The sequence below is a fragment of the Pinus tabuliformis genome, chromosome 6 (genome assembly GCF_031772625.1).
Source record: "Pinus tabuliformis cultivar Carrire ecotype Pingquan chromosome 6, CPIR1, whole genome shotgun sequence".
NCBI lineage: Eukaryota > Viridiplantae > Streptophyta > Pinopsida > Pinales > Pinaceae > Pinus > Pinus tabuliformis.
In genome coordinates, this window is record NC_142292.1 from 1,617,214,111 (window position 1) to 1,617,227,790 (window position 13,680).

The 13,680-nt window shown below is 35.3% G+C and overlaps 1 pseudogene across 1 annotated transcript in view; it reads right to left on the minus strand.

The window, feature by feature from the left end:
* The window catches only part of LOC149265092 (protein LEAD-SENSITIVE 1 pseudogene), a 43,521-nt pseudogene extending 33,843 nt beyond the window's left edge, over window positions 1–9,678 (minus strand). Inside the window, exon 1 of the transcript XR_016253695.1 lies at window positions 9,567–9,678. The product of XR_016253695.1 is annotated as a protein LEAD-SENSITIVE 1 pseudogene (transcript). The remainder of the gene's footprint in view (window positions 1–9,566) is intronic.
* Window positions 9,679–13,680: the final 4,002 nt, after the last annotated feature.

Sequence of the window (13,680 nt, forward strand, 5' to 3'; positions counted from 1 at the left end):
CTCTTCAATCCCTCTTGAATTCTATGTGGGATGTGAAGAGAATTTTTCTTTCAGAGGAGTGGCATGCTTTGCCAATGAGCCACAAACTAGAGGGAGAGGCCGTATGCAGACTAGTTACATACGAGGAAGACTTCTGGGTGGGAGTGCAGGAGGTGTTCACCATTACTGAACCTTTGGTACAGGTTCTTCGGTTGGTTGATGGTGAGAAGCCCGCAATGGGATATTTGTATGAGGCCATGGACAGTGCCAAAGAAGCCATTCAGGCCTACTATGATGATAAGGGAGATGATGGGTTTCAGAGACAACTCCTATGGGGAATGATTGATGAGCGATAGAACAACACACTCCATCGTCCCATTCATGTTGTTGGGCTTTTCGTGAACCCTGCATTTTATTATGCATGTGGGTTTGATTTTGATGCTGAGATCATGGATGGATTCTTATCCTATGTCCAGAAGATGGTGCGATCTCCAGAACAACGTATAGAGATCTCTAAACAAATTGAGACATATAGGATGGCAGGTGGCACATTTGTCTTTGAGATGGTTGTCAATGATAGGACAATTAAAATGCCAGGTATTTTTTAGTTTGTAACTTTTTTTCAAATTTCATTGTCTCTTCAAATTCCATTTTTTTTATGTTTATTTAAAATTTTATTTGTAATTTTGTTGTAGATGCATGGTGGAAAATGTATTTTAGCAGGGTACCCCTTCTGCAAAAGCTTTCCATTTGCATCCTCAGCCAAACATGTAGCTCCTCAGGATGTGAGCACAAATGGAGTGTATTTGAAAAAATACACAACAAGAAGCGCAACAAGTTAACGCTTAAACATTTAAAATATTGCAAATTTCCAATTAAATTTTTGAATTCATTAAACAATATTTTTTTTATAATTATTAATTATTATTTCATGATCTTTGTATAGGTTGGAGTCCCAACGACTTAATGACATGATCTATGTCTACTACAATCTTCGATTGTGGGTGAGGCAACTTGAGAGGACACCTGATGTGGATGCCATCTCATTAGATGGGATTGACACCACTGTTGCATGGAGGGTTGAGGCTGAGAGGCCTCTCATGGAGTCTGTTGATGATTGGTTAGTGCAGGTTGTAGTGGAGGGGGAGCAGGATGAGGAGCAGGAGGAGGAGGAGGAGGTGACACCACCTGCCCGGGCTACCACTGCCACCAATAGAGGACGTGGTCTACCTCCTATACCTCCTACTTCTAGTTCTTCAGCTTCTAGAGCACATCAAAGTCTAATGGCATCTCCACCAGCACGGGCACCAGCATCTACATCTAGAGGGAAAGGGAAACTTGTGGCATTTTCTCGCAAGAGGGGCAGAGGAAATCAATAGGATTAGACTTTAATTTTATTGTATATGACTTTATGACATGATGAGATACATTATCATTTTTTTGTTGATATTTTGAGGTTGAGTTGGGACTCAAGAGTCAGGACTTACTATTCAGGACATGATTCAATGTTATGTGTGATTTTAGCGCTAGAAATGATATTAAACATCTTATATATTAGTTTTGGTTTTATCATATTTATGTGTCAATGTATTTATTTTATGTTGTAGATGGTTTATATATTAAAAAAATTGAGAAAAATGAAAAAAATGAATATTTTTGTACCAAACGATTATTTCCCGATTATTTCCGATTATTTCTCGATAATTACGATTTTTTCCGATTTTTTCCTCACGCCGATATTATCTTGATAACGATTAATGCAACATTGATCTATACAATTCCAAATATCCAACAATCTTTCCCTTTGGAATTTATGGCAACACCTCAGCACTTCTCCACATTGATGGTCAATCCTCATGTTGCTTCCACACTTCTCCTTGCATGATCCACTAATGGCTTTCTCTCCTCTACATGGGCCATCACAACTTACTATTTTTCTCTACTCTGCATGGGCCATCAAAACTTACTCTCCCCCTTTGACATCAATGGCAAAGGGTTACAATATGCTTCTTCTCCCCCTTACAATAATTGACTGAAGGTCAAGTTATTAATGTGCATTCCACTTTGCTAACTTCTCTTCTCAAGGGATGATGTCTCTAATGAGGCCTATGAAGTGTGTCATCCAAGATCAACTACACTCATCCTACATAGAGTCACCTGCAAAACTAAAGACTAGAAAAAGCAAGTCCTTGTTCCTTTCTTGTAGCTAATCTTGCTTTATAAACTTGACATATGTGATATGTTCCCCTTGAATATATATTGTCTCTTCTTTAAATTCCCATACAACTCTCGTCACCTTATGGCTATTGAATGAGTACTCTTTCTAACAATGCATCTTTTGTATCAATTAAAAGAAATTTATACCAATTAAAATTTCTCATGGTATTGTTCTTGAATGCAAATACCAAGCATTGGTGATGCATTGAGCTTGTTTTTCACTATTTTTGTTGTTGTTTCTTCATAGATTGTGCTCACTTCTCCTAAGCATATTAATAGTCACTACTGCTCTCCTTGATATCATATTGCTACACATATGGACTATTACTTAAGTAATGCCAATTGCACCACGAAATTGATACAAATTGTGTATTGTACCAAGAAATGTCCATTTACACAAAAATGTTTCTCTACATGAACCCAACACTACCAATTAACATAGCAATACCAATTGACAACTCAGGGACATGAAAATCTTGTACCAATTATGTTTCCTGAACACAAGACGGCTAGGCATAATCAAAGTCGAAATCTTAAATGAAATAAGGGTATTTCACCCAAGATGCAAACCTTTCATTTTCTCTGCAATATTTCTTCCTATAGTTGAAAATTGTTTCCTGCTACCGCTTACTAAAGAAACTTCCCCTAAGCTAGTGCTCTTCGATCTCCTGCTTATACTTCCTTGCTTCTGCTTGGGGACTAATCCTGTGGAATTGACTTAACTATGGGCCTCCTGTCATTCCACACTTCTGCTGCAACTCGTATCCTTCTCACAACTTAAAGTGTTTTGAACTCTCCATAAAACCAAACTACTTACATTATGTTGTCTCTTGCAATGTTTATATATTTAAAATAAATGAAATCATTACTGTAATAAGCAAGAGGACTTGGTCATACCTCCTATTCTCAGATGCATCACTCTGTATAAGATTAACTATTCTTGCATCTGAATTATTTGGCCTCACTTGAGGTCATTCTCTTCTTTTAATCAAGAGAAATATAGGATCTACTCCCCTTGAGTAGATTTTCCTCCTCCTTATTCCAATGCTTCAATGGTCACGTCCTGACAAGAGAATTATCTTTTAGTTTCTTTTTCAGCCCACATTGGTTTTCATTTAGGTTATGTTGATTGGAAGGGCACTCATCCCTTCTTTCCTCTTTCTTTTTCCATATCTTCTTTCTAGATTTTTTCCTTATAGAGGGGTTTTCTATGAGGGTAAGAGGATATTTCTTCTTGTTCTTCTTTTGATTTATTTCTCCTCTTTTCAACTTGATCCTTTGACATGTATCATTGAAGATGTACTCGTTATCCTTTTAACCATCCTCTAATTTCATTCTCAATGACTGAGTTTCTCCATTTGCATGTACTGAGAAGAATCCTTGTTCTTCTCATATCTACAACTTGCTATCTTATGCCCAATATTGCCACAATTGTAGCATTCTACATGTCTTAGGAACGGGGCAAAAGGATTATTGTGTCTGGCAACATTCTTTTCATACCCACTATTGTTGTCACCATGCTTATTTCTAGTCATCCTATGCATTGTTGGATCACTGCTCCCCAACACATTTTATTTTCTTGCAAACCTTGTACAATATATGGCTTTGTGCCCAAAATTGTTGGAAGAAAAGCAATAACCATAAAAGGGATTTTGAGGACTGAAGATACCTTTACTTTGAGTGCTTTGTCCTTGAGGGGGAAAGGACCTTTGATGGTTCTTCATGAGACTCCCATGGTTGTCTGGATTGTTTCCTTGCATTCTTCTTTGTTGTTGTGTAGCTCTCTTCTACTACTCTACTTGATGTTGTTGCTTAACATTATGTTGTTGTATTTTCTTCTCTTATTGTTGTTGCTTTCCAACAACTTATTTTCCTTTTTATTGTTGGGACCTTCAACTTCCTTTGTTCTATCAGAGCTTGTTCTTCTTTGCGGCCCAAACCAGCCTTGATGAGAGGGGATCTCTAATTAGAAAACATTTTATCCAAAGCCTTCCTACTCTTTTCAAGCTTCTGATATTGAGACAATTCTTCATTTTCCCTTTCTCTGTCATGTCTCAATGAGACTACTTTAGCTTTTAATCTCTCACATAAGGCTTATTTTTCATGCAAATTATTGGTGAACATTTCATTCAATATACTAACCTCTCCTTGTTGATAATTTAGATCAACAATTATTTTCTCAACTTCTGATTCTCAAGCTCACATTCTTGTAGCTGATCATTTTGCCTGGGGTTGTATTTTGATAGCTCCTTGATCTATTTTCGGGAAGAGATGAGATTCTTCCTAAAGTAGATCCTTTCATTGAGATATTTTTATTAATTATCAGATGTGCTAGCATAGCCATCACAAAGATCTAAATTCCTATTTGTGTCCATGGAATCTTGCACAGATCTGAGAAGTATTCCATATTCATCACTACCGGGGCTACTCCTATCCTCTTCACGGGATATACACTCTTCTTCTTCTGAGGATCCCTCATTTGCTATTTCTACTAGGTAGGTCTATCTACATCACTTCTAGATGAATTTTTATCCTCAAAACATTCACATGGAACATCTATAAGATAAATGACCTATCTTTTTACGTTTACCATAGAGCAATAGCATACCTCCTCAGAAGCATTACCTTTCTTCTAATTCATCACCATCATCAACTTGAGAGTGATAAGTAGTATTTTTTGCATTAAGAGGTAGATCCCCAATCTCCTTAGCATCTCTTTTATGGGATGCTTTCTTCATATTCTTCCTTCTCTTCTTCTATTTATCATTTCCAGCACCATCATCTGCATGTTGTGGTTCACTACTCGAGCAACAAGGTTCTTCAACCTTCTCTTGAGCCACATTGCTATCTCCTCCACATAGACAATATGACATGTCCAACATTTCCTTTATTGTCTCACAATGTCTCACTTTATCAACATCTGACTTTGACAACCCTTTCATGATAATCCCCTTGGTTTTTGCATTGAACTTATTCTTCTCTCCATATTCTTTAGACAACCAAACATCTTCATTAATGACCATTAAATAGGATCTCATTCTAATCCTCTAGAGCTCATAGTTTGATCCATTTAAAAATGGAGCTCCCTCTTATGATAGCCAAACATGATTAGCCATTTTTTCCTTTTGATCTACCTTCAAGAAGTTAAGTTGTTCCTAAAGGAACCAAGCTTTGATACCAATTGTTTGAAACAATGTTAAAATTGAGAGGGGGTGTGAACTAGTATTAAGGCTAAATTAAAATTTTATGGTAATTTATACTTCCCAATAACAACCAAATATGGAGGAACTTCCCAAGTGATCTTCCAACTCGTTCAAAATTCATGAATGCATGAATATGGTGCAATGCCAGATTTGGTACCCTTGCCAGAAATGGAGGACTTCTACCAAAGCTGTCAACCCACCCATCCAAGTGCCCAAACACTTTATTAAAGGTCCAAAGCCATTTTAATTCCATCACTACAAAAAATAACCTCTGTGACCCCTTTTTAAATTATATTACACACTTTTTCAGTTTTTCCAAAATGCTTTTCGCTCCTTTTCTAGTGCCTAGCTTGCTTTTCCATCATAGGACAAGGTGCTATGACCTTTACGTTGGCCTATAGGGGCTAAACTTCTTCCCTAGCCTACAAGGGCTTAATTCCTTTTATAAACTTCTTTGTTCCCTTGATCTTCCACTAAATGTATCCTCATGCTAATGCTTAGCCCATAGCTCTCAAACTTGACATTATATTTTGTGCCTCCCTTGTAAACTTTCAAGCTCTTCTAGGCAGGTTTAGCTATCCAGTGGGGTGTGCTTGAAGTACGCACCATCCAATAAAAAACCCTGCATGGTTGAGTTATCCCGATGGGGTCCTCCCGCAACACCATGGGACAATAACATTGGTCCTAGGCTTAGTCATCTCGACACCTAGTCAACCTCACACTGCCTCGGTGTGTTGCTACAAAACCTTTCAAGCTATGACCAATAGGATGACATCATTTTGATGTCACCTTTGATCAATAATGTGCTACCACCTGTCCCACTCTCAGAGAGGAGAGAGAAAGGGTCCCCAAACCCTAGTTTTGTGAGTAAAACCTTTATAGGAATTTCTTAAGGGTCTGGCCTCTTCTCCACTTACCATGTTTCCAAGTGCTTAGAAAACCATCATCGGTCAATATCTCTGGTTTCCACTCATCTCGACACCCCTTGCTAGTGTTTTTGGTATCTAGAGGGGTTGTTAGGAAGAACCACCATCATTTATATCAAGATTGGTAGTATGGGCATATTTCCATCTCAACACTCCTCCACCCCTTAACTGTTCCACCTGTTGACCCATCAGGACCTCCTCTAATGTTGATGGTGCTTAATCTACCTCTGAATTTGCACATTATTTGAACTCATCTTGCGTCATACCAAATTTTCATCCTTTCCCTTGCATAAACCTTCCAAGGCACTCTCGTCGGGCCTACGTGTAGGGAGGGCTCCATCGTCATCTAATCAAAATGTTCCCCACTGCTGCTAGGTGCACATTCGCCTGACACTTCCATCCTAGTGCCCACCTGCACAGCCCTTCAAAAACTTTCGAGACCTATCTCTTGGGCTTAGCTATAGAGTGGGCTCCACCATTGGCCAAACAAAACACTCCCCGCAGTTCTTTGTTAGCTATTGCGTTAAAGTGCTCCACTGTTTTTCGGAAAGCTGCCAAACTAACATGCCATTGAAGGGTCCTTTAGCTACTTTTGGCACTGCAACTTTGACTTTGGAGGTCGTGACTTTGGCTGTCGATAAATTATGATCTAGGAGGTCATTTGCAGACTTCAATATACCGTTGTAATGTTTTTTTTCAGTACAATTCAATTGTGCCACATCTAGGGGCATCTGAGTTGATCTTTTAATCCAAAAATGCCTTCAAAGCGTGGACCTCCCAACCATCATAGTCATCATATCATGACTTCTTCAATAAGCCTCCTATTATGGTGACTCTCTACAAGAGATTACAACAACCATGGGACTCCACTTGAGCTTGATACACCATGCATATTATTGCTAGCCCCAGTTGCCATCATAGCTAGTTGGTGGACATCAATGCCAACATCTTCTTCCACCAACCTCAATGCTAATCTGGTTGACTCGGCTAGTGGACATCAATACCAACATCTGTACTTACCTACCTCAATGCTAATCTCGATGACATCAATGCCAATACACTTGCAGCCACTAGCCATCTAGACAATGCCAATGGTTGAAAAATATATTGAAAAACTTTTTTAATTAAAAATGTATATTGTATAGTACATTTGATCCCATTTAGTTATACTTCCACTCTTTACTTACATTAGATGTATTCTTTTAATCCTATTAGCATACTTTTCTAATCATTTTAAGACATTAACATATATTAAAATAACTGATATACACAACTATTAAAGCACCTGACATTCCATTAACATAACAAAATAGTTGAAAAAAACATAAAATGCAACAAAAAACTTTTGCAACCAAAGATCACGGGGGCTTAAATTCACAGGTTTGATTGCCCTCAAGTACACCTGTAGTTTAAGGTGCGGCCTTTGGGGGAGCAATAAACACCAGCCAACGACCTAATTTTATCTAGGGTAACAGTACGACGCATGAGGAGGTCATACCACTTATAAGGAGCATTATTTGCTTAATGAGGGACGAAATTGCAAAATAGTACGACCAAGAGGATGGAAATCATTAAACAGCAAAAGCAATTAAAGCTTAAGCCTGCAGGAGATAGAAATATATCCGTGTGTTTTAAGAAAACTGACTGAGCAATTTCAAATTTATTTACAATAACTCTGAAATAGGAGCCACTGATTTTTCATTTTCCAAATCATCCAACAATGGAGGAAAGAGCACATTAATGAAGAAAAACACTTGTGTAATGTGCTGCAATGTGCATTTACCATTAAAACAGTGAAATATGAGGACAAATTTTCACACTATAACAATACCTATCTTTATAACTAGTGCTCATAAAAATCTTCACAGCGGCAATTAAATATTAAGAACAATCACCAAAATGCAAACAGTTAATTTTAATAGTTAGCAAATGCAAGTTTACAGCAAAATACTTTTAATAGTTAGCAAATGCAAGTTGACAGCAAAATACACAACAGGCAGAGGAAAATCAATGTACATGGAAACATTATTTAGCCTATAAATCCAAAGGTATTGGATTCAGCCTGGCTGTTTTGTTATGCGTCTATCTATAGGTCATATGTTTTGTGATTAATCTCTAACCTCATCCACGAAGTATCGGTAGCATGTTGCATTCCTCTTCTTTTTCAGTCAAAGAATCCCTCTTACAGGAACAATATATAAAAAAACAACATAGAGAAGATTGGCTTAACCAAGAGATGGCCTGAATGTCAAGCCTCTTAATTTTGCACTTCTTCAAATAAATTTATTTTTATTCTTGATATTTAGAAAAATTTATTATAATTCAGTTGTTAAATCACAGTGAGGATAGTTATTACTAGTTATTATTGGCAAATACAAATTGATTTATCACTTTTATTCAAGGAATACTAGGCTACCTAGTATTACTCCTTATAGTATGTAAAAATAGGGACTTTCATTCCTATTAGAAATTTATAAATCTTGAACCATTAACATATTTCTTTATGAAAAAATAATTTATTTTTATTTTATTTTATTTTATAATAACCTTTGTTATATTTATATATATATATATATAAAATGATTAATAACATATAGCAACCTAACTAGCTTCCAACAAACATATTTTGGAATATAATAAATAAGAGCGAATTCAAAATAAATAAATAAAGTAGCCTCTATCCATTCTATTCTAAATTATTTTTGAAATTTACGATCCAGATAAAGATGAGAAAGATGACAAATTAACCCATACTCACTCTATTCTAAATTATTTTTGAAATTTACAATCCAGATAAACTATTCTTCAAATTTACAACACTACACGTAATAACCCTTCACACCAACAAGCGGATCTCTTTCATATTGTGCGGATCTAATTCGAATCATTCTGGGAAGCAAACCATAACCCAAACATTTCAAGGAAAAGAAGAACTTAACAGCCTAGGGCAGGCAACCTTCTAGCCTCTTCGAAAACCTGGGTTCCCAGTACCCAAAAATCCAAACGGGTCACAATTATACCCATGAGATCTTCATAAAACCCAACTTAAAGAAAATGATAGAAAATCTCATTGCCATTAAAACTAGGAAAATTATGAAAACAATTTGGGTATCACACCATACATATCGATACAAATGTCACAGAACCAAGTCAGAACAAATGCATTACAACGCAGTAGAATCTGATACCTTCTCAGTAACAATATTGGATGTAAAGGTTATATTGAGGCGAGGAGTTGTACCGTGGTGAGCATATGTGTAACCTGCCCTCCATGAGTAAACATGGTCCCCAGCTCTGAGATCGCTTCTGTCCACCTTGTTGAAGAGAAAGCCCATCCTGATTAACTGAACTGAATCGCGATGGATGGCGCAATGCAGAGGAGCCTGGCTCGGAGTCCCGCTGTCGAAATAGAATGCGATGCGTTTTCCGATTTGCAATAAAATGTAAGAAATTCTAGGTTTAAACGTAGTATGATTCATATAGGTACTATGATTGGACAGCGACGCCATGCGTAGATGGGACGAATCACCTGCTTGCCTTTCTTGGAGTACGCGTCTTGGTAAACAGAGAAATTTCCGAACCGCGGACACATGATGATCGAATGGACACTTCTGTTGGGAATTTGCCGAGCAGTAGCACTTTTGTTAGTGAAAATAATATGCTCAACATCATTACTCGTACATTCCGTACAATTTAGACGTGATGGTTGACAGTATTTGGAAACTTCGTCTCACCGGTGAGAGGAGGTCACCACATCAAAAACTTTAGCGAAGACAAATAAACTTGGTGATCGTTAATGAAGTCGAGTTTGAATGGTTAACGTGCAGGTTGCTATCTTCTATCTTCCACTTACTATTAGAAAAAATAGAAGAGAGAGCAGGGAGGGATTACGCGGAATACAAATTTTATTTCATAATTTTATTGATGATCACAAGTACAAATATATAAGACACAAATTACTAATTTGGACACAAACAGATTATTAATACAACTTACATGTTGGAAACAAAACTGACTCTTCGTAATTCTTAATAACAACTACACTTACATAAAAGCATTACTTCTAACACTTACATTTTTGTTACTTTTAAAATAATTTTTGTTTACTTCTTATACGCTAATTCACCTAGCAAATAGCCACTGAATGTGATGTAAAATTTTAACATGTAATTTGATTATTATTACAATGGAAACAAAATTGACTCCTCGTATGTGATGTGAAATCTTAATAAATAATTTGATTATTATTACAACTCACACGTTGAAAACAAAACTCGTAACTCATTTCACAAATAATTTGATTATTATTACAACTCACACGTTGGAAACAAAACTCATAACTCTTAATAACATAGAAACATTACTTGCAATGCTTACATTTTTGTTACTTTTAAAGTAATTTTTGTTTACTCCTTATACGCTAATTCACCTAGCGAATACCGATTGAATGTGATGTGAAATCTTAACAAATAATTTGTGTTTACTGGGCGATTGAATGTGATGTGAAATCTTAACAAGTAATTTGTGTTTACTCCTTATAAGCTAATTCACCTAGCAAAAAGCGATTGCATGTGATGTGAAATCTTAACCAAACACGATTTCACATGGATATGATATCTGATCATGACACTAATTCACTTGCACATGTTGGCCATCTAAACGGCCTTATAGATTTTAGTAAAAACCAAAGTGAATTCAATTAGTTATCATACATGGGCATGCGGAGTTGCTAAAAGAAAAGACACATTTTACTCTCGATGGGAGATAGGGAACTCTTCTCCCCAGTGGCCCTCTTCGGAGATAGGGAACGCTTCTTCATATTAGGAGAGTTCATAAAGCTTTAGCTAAAATATATGGGCTACTTTGATGAATACAAAGCTTCGAAGGAAACTCAAGTTTGAAAATATTATTTATTTGTAGCTTCTGCAAAGCTTCGAAGGAAACTTAAGTTTGAAAGTATTTATTTGAACCTTCCTATAGGGAAGGTCATTTTTTCCATTAGTCCTCGTGATCCTCAAAAGGATCCCTAAGTTGTTTAGAGGGTTGCCCAAACGCCGTGTAGAGGGCATAATCAGTAAAGCTTACAAGTAAACAAGACATGGAGATGGTGACTAAGGTTGCATTTTCCATTATTAGGTGATCCCAATATCATGGTATGTTTACCCTATAATAACAAATTGAAGAGGGATTATAACAAAGTGGATGGAGTTTGTGAACTCACTTTAGAATTTACAATGATACATGATCACTAATTTGTAACGGAGATGCATTGTGATGATGATGATGATATTTGAGTTCCTTCATATGTTTTTTTATTTTCTTTGGGAGTGTTTTATTTTATTTTATTTTTTGGAGTGTTTTATTTTATTATATTTTTTTGGGAGTGTTTTTTAAAATTGCAAATGGATTTGAGCAATTTGGTGAGTAAAAGAAGTGGTTTATTGTTGGGTGTTAAGTTATTGTTATGAGGTAGGTAAAGATAAGAAGCATGGAAACTCAAAGAGTGCTATTGGTTAGTACTTATAACAAATTTTAAAAGAGGAATGATAAATATTGGTGTGAAGTATTTTAATGTAACAATGTTGCATTATGTGAATGGCTTTATGTTTTAGCTAGTTTTTGGCATATATTGTGTGACTTTTCTGGTACCAATTAATGATTAATTATATTAGTTTGTCTATGTTTCAGATGAAATTTAGTAAAGTACTAAAGTTCACATTCTAAATGTTGGCAAAACACTTTCCAAAGTTGGTGAAGGAAATATGTATCACTATTAGATGTAATGGTACATGGTACATGTTGATCTAAAGGATATGTAATCATGTCGAAAGAATTGTTTTACAATTTGTTAAATTTTTGTATGTTTGGTGTTGCAAAGGAATAATGTCAATCTACAGAAACGACATAAGATTAAAAATCATATTAATGTTTCCGAAATGTCAAAAACAAATAGTAATGATTACAAAAACACACAGTAAAAAGTTTAAATTGGTAAAAATTGTTAACAACATGACAGTATTTACCCCTCTTCCCGCAACAAAAATAACAAAAAAATAAAAATAAAAATAAAGATAAAACATATCATTTAAAAAAACAATTAAATTAAAAGATTACAATTAATTTAAAATAATAATAATGTCAAGTCTTACTAGCACAACTAGTTGAGGATGAGCCTGGGATCAAACCTTATGGAGGTTGTTGGGCCCGTGTTAGGGGGATGAGACACGCTAAAATCCAGTCAGTTTAGGGCTAGTGTGGCCTAGATTGAGTGTGATCCTCGAGTGATTTTGACGGCTCAAATGCCGCTAGGTCACGGTTTCTCAAGCCACAAGTTAAGCCTGGATGAACACAGACAACTTGACAATAAAAAAATTAAAATAATAATAATAATAATAATTTTTTTTAAGGGTAGTTCATAGACAATGAGTGACCACTACATCTACGAGAAAATCCAGGTAGATCAACCCAAAAAGATCTACCCGTCAGCGAAACTAGTAAAACCTAACCACAATAATATTAATAATAACATTAAAAAGATAATTAAAAAAAAAACACTAGAAAAAACATAAAATCAATTTAAAATATAATTATAATTAAATTAATAAAAAACACATTTAAAAAAAACAACTAAAATTAAGATTAAAATAAAAAAATTAAAAAAACAATTAAAAAACATTAAAATTAAATAAATAAATGAATGAAAATTTAAAAATTGTGGTCTCCACCTAGCCCAGCAGCCCAGTGGACCCTAGGTCGTGTATATCTGACTCCCGGAATCGAATTTCCATAGCCCAGGGCCCGTTGCACTGTTGGGTCTGGCACTGTTGGGTCTGGCAGGGGGGAGGTATCTGCCTACCACAGTCGAGGGCCCGTTTCCACCCGCCTGGTTCTGCAACCCAAGAGGCCCTGAGCCATGACAATTTGATTCTTGGAAACAGATTACCACAACCCAGGGCCCGTTAGACCGACAAGATTTTTAGTTTAATTTATTTTTTTATTTAATTTTTATGTTTTTGAAATTAATTTTCTTTTTCTTTAATTGATTTTAATTTGTGCGTTTTTTTTTTTTAATGTTATTGTTATTTTGTATTTTTTAAATTTTACTTTAATGTTTTTTAATTTTTTTCATTTGTTTTTTTTCTTAAATTATCTATCTTTTGGATATATATATATATATATATATATATATATATAGATATATATATATATATATATTCCTTACATTTTTATGTTGGATTATTTTATATATATAAATTTTCTCTTAAATTTTTATGTTGGATTGTTTTTAATATATTTTTTATGTTTGTTTTTTAGTGTTTTTTTATTTTATTTTATTATATATTTTTATTTACATG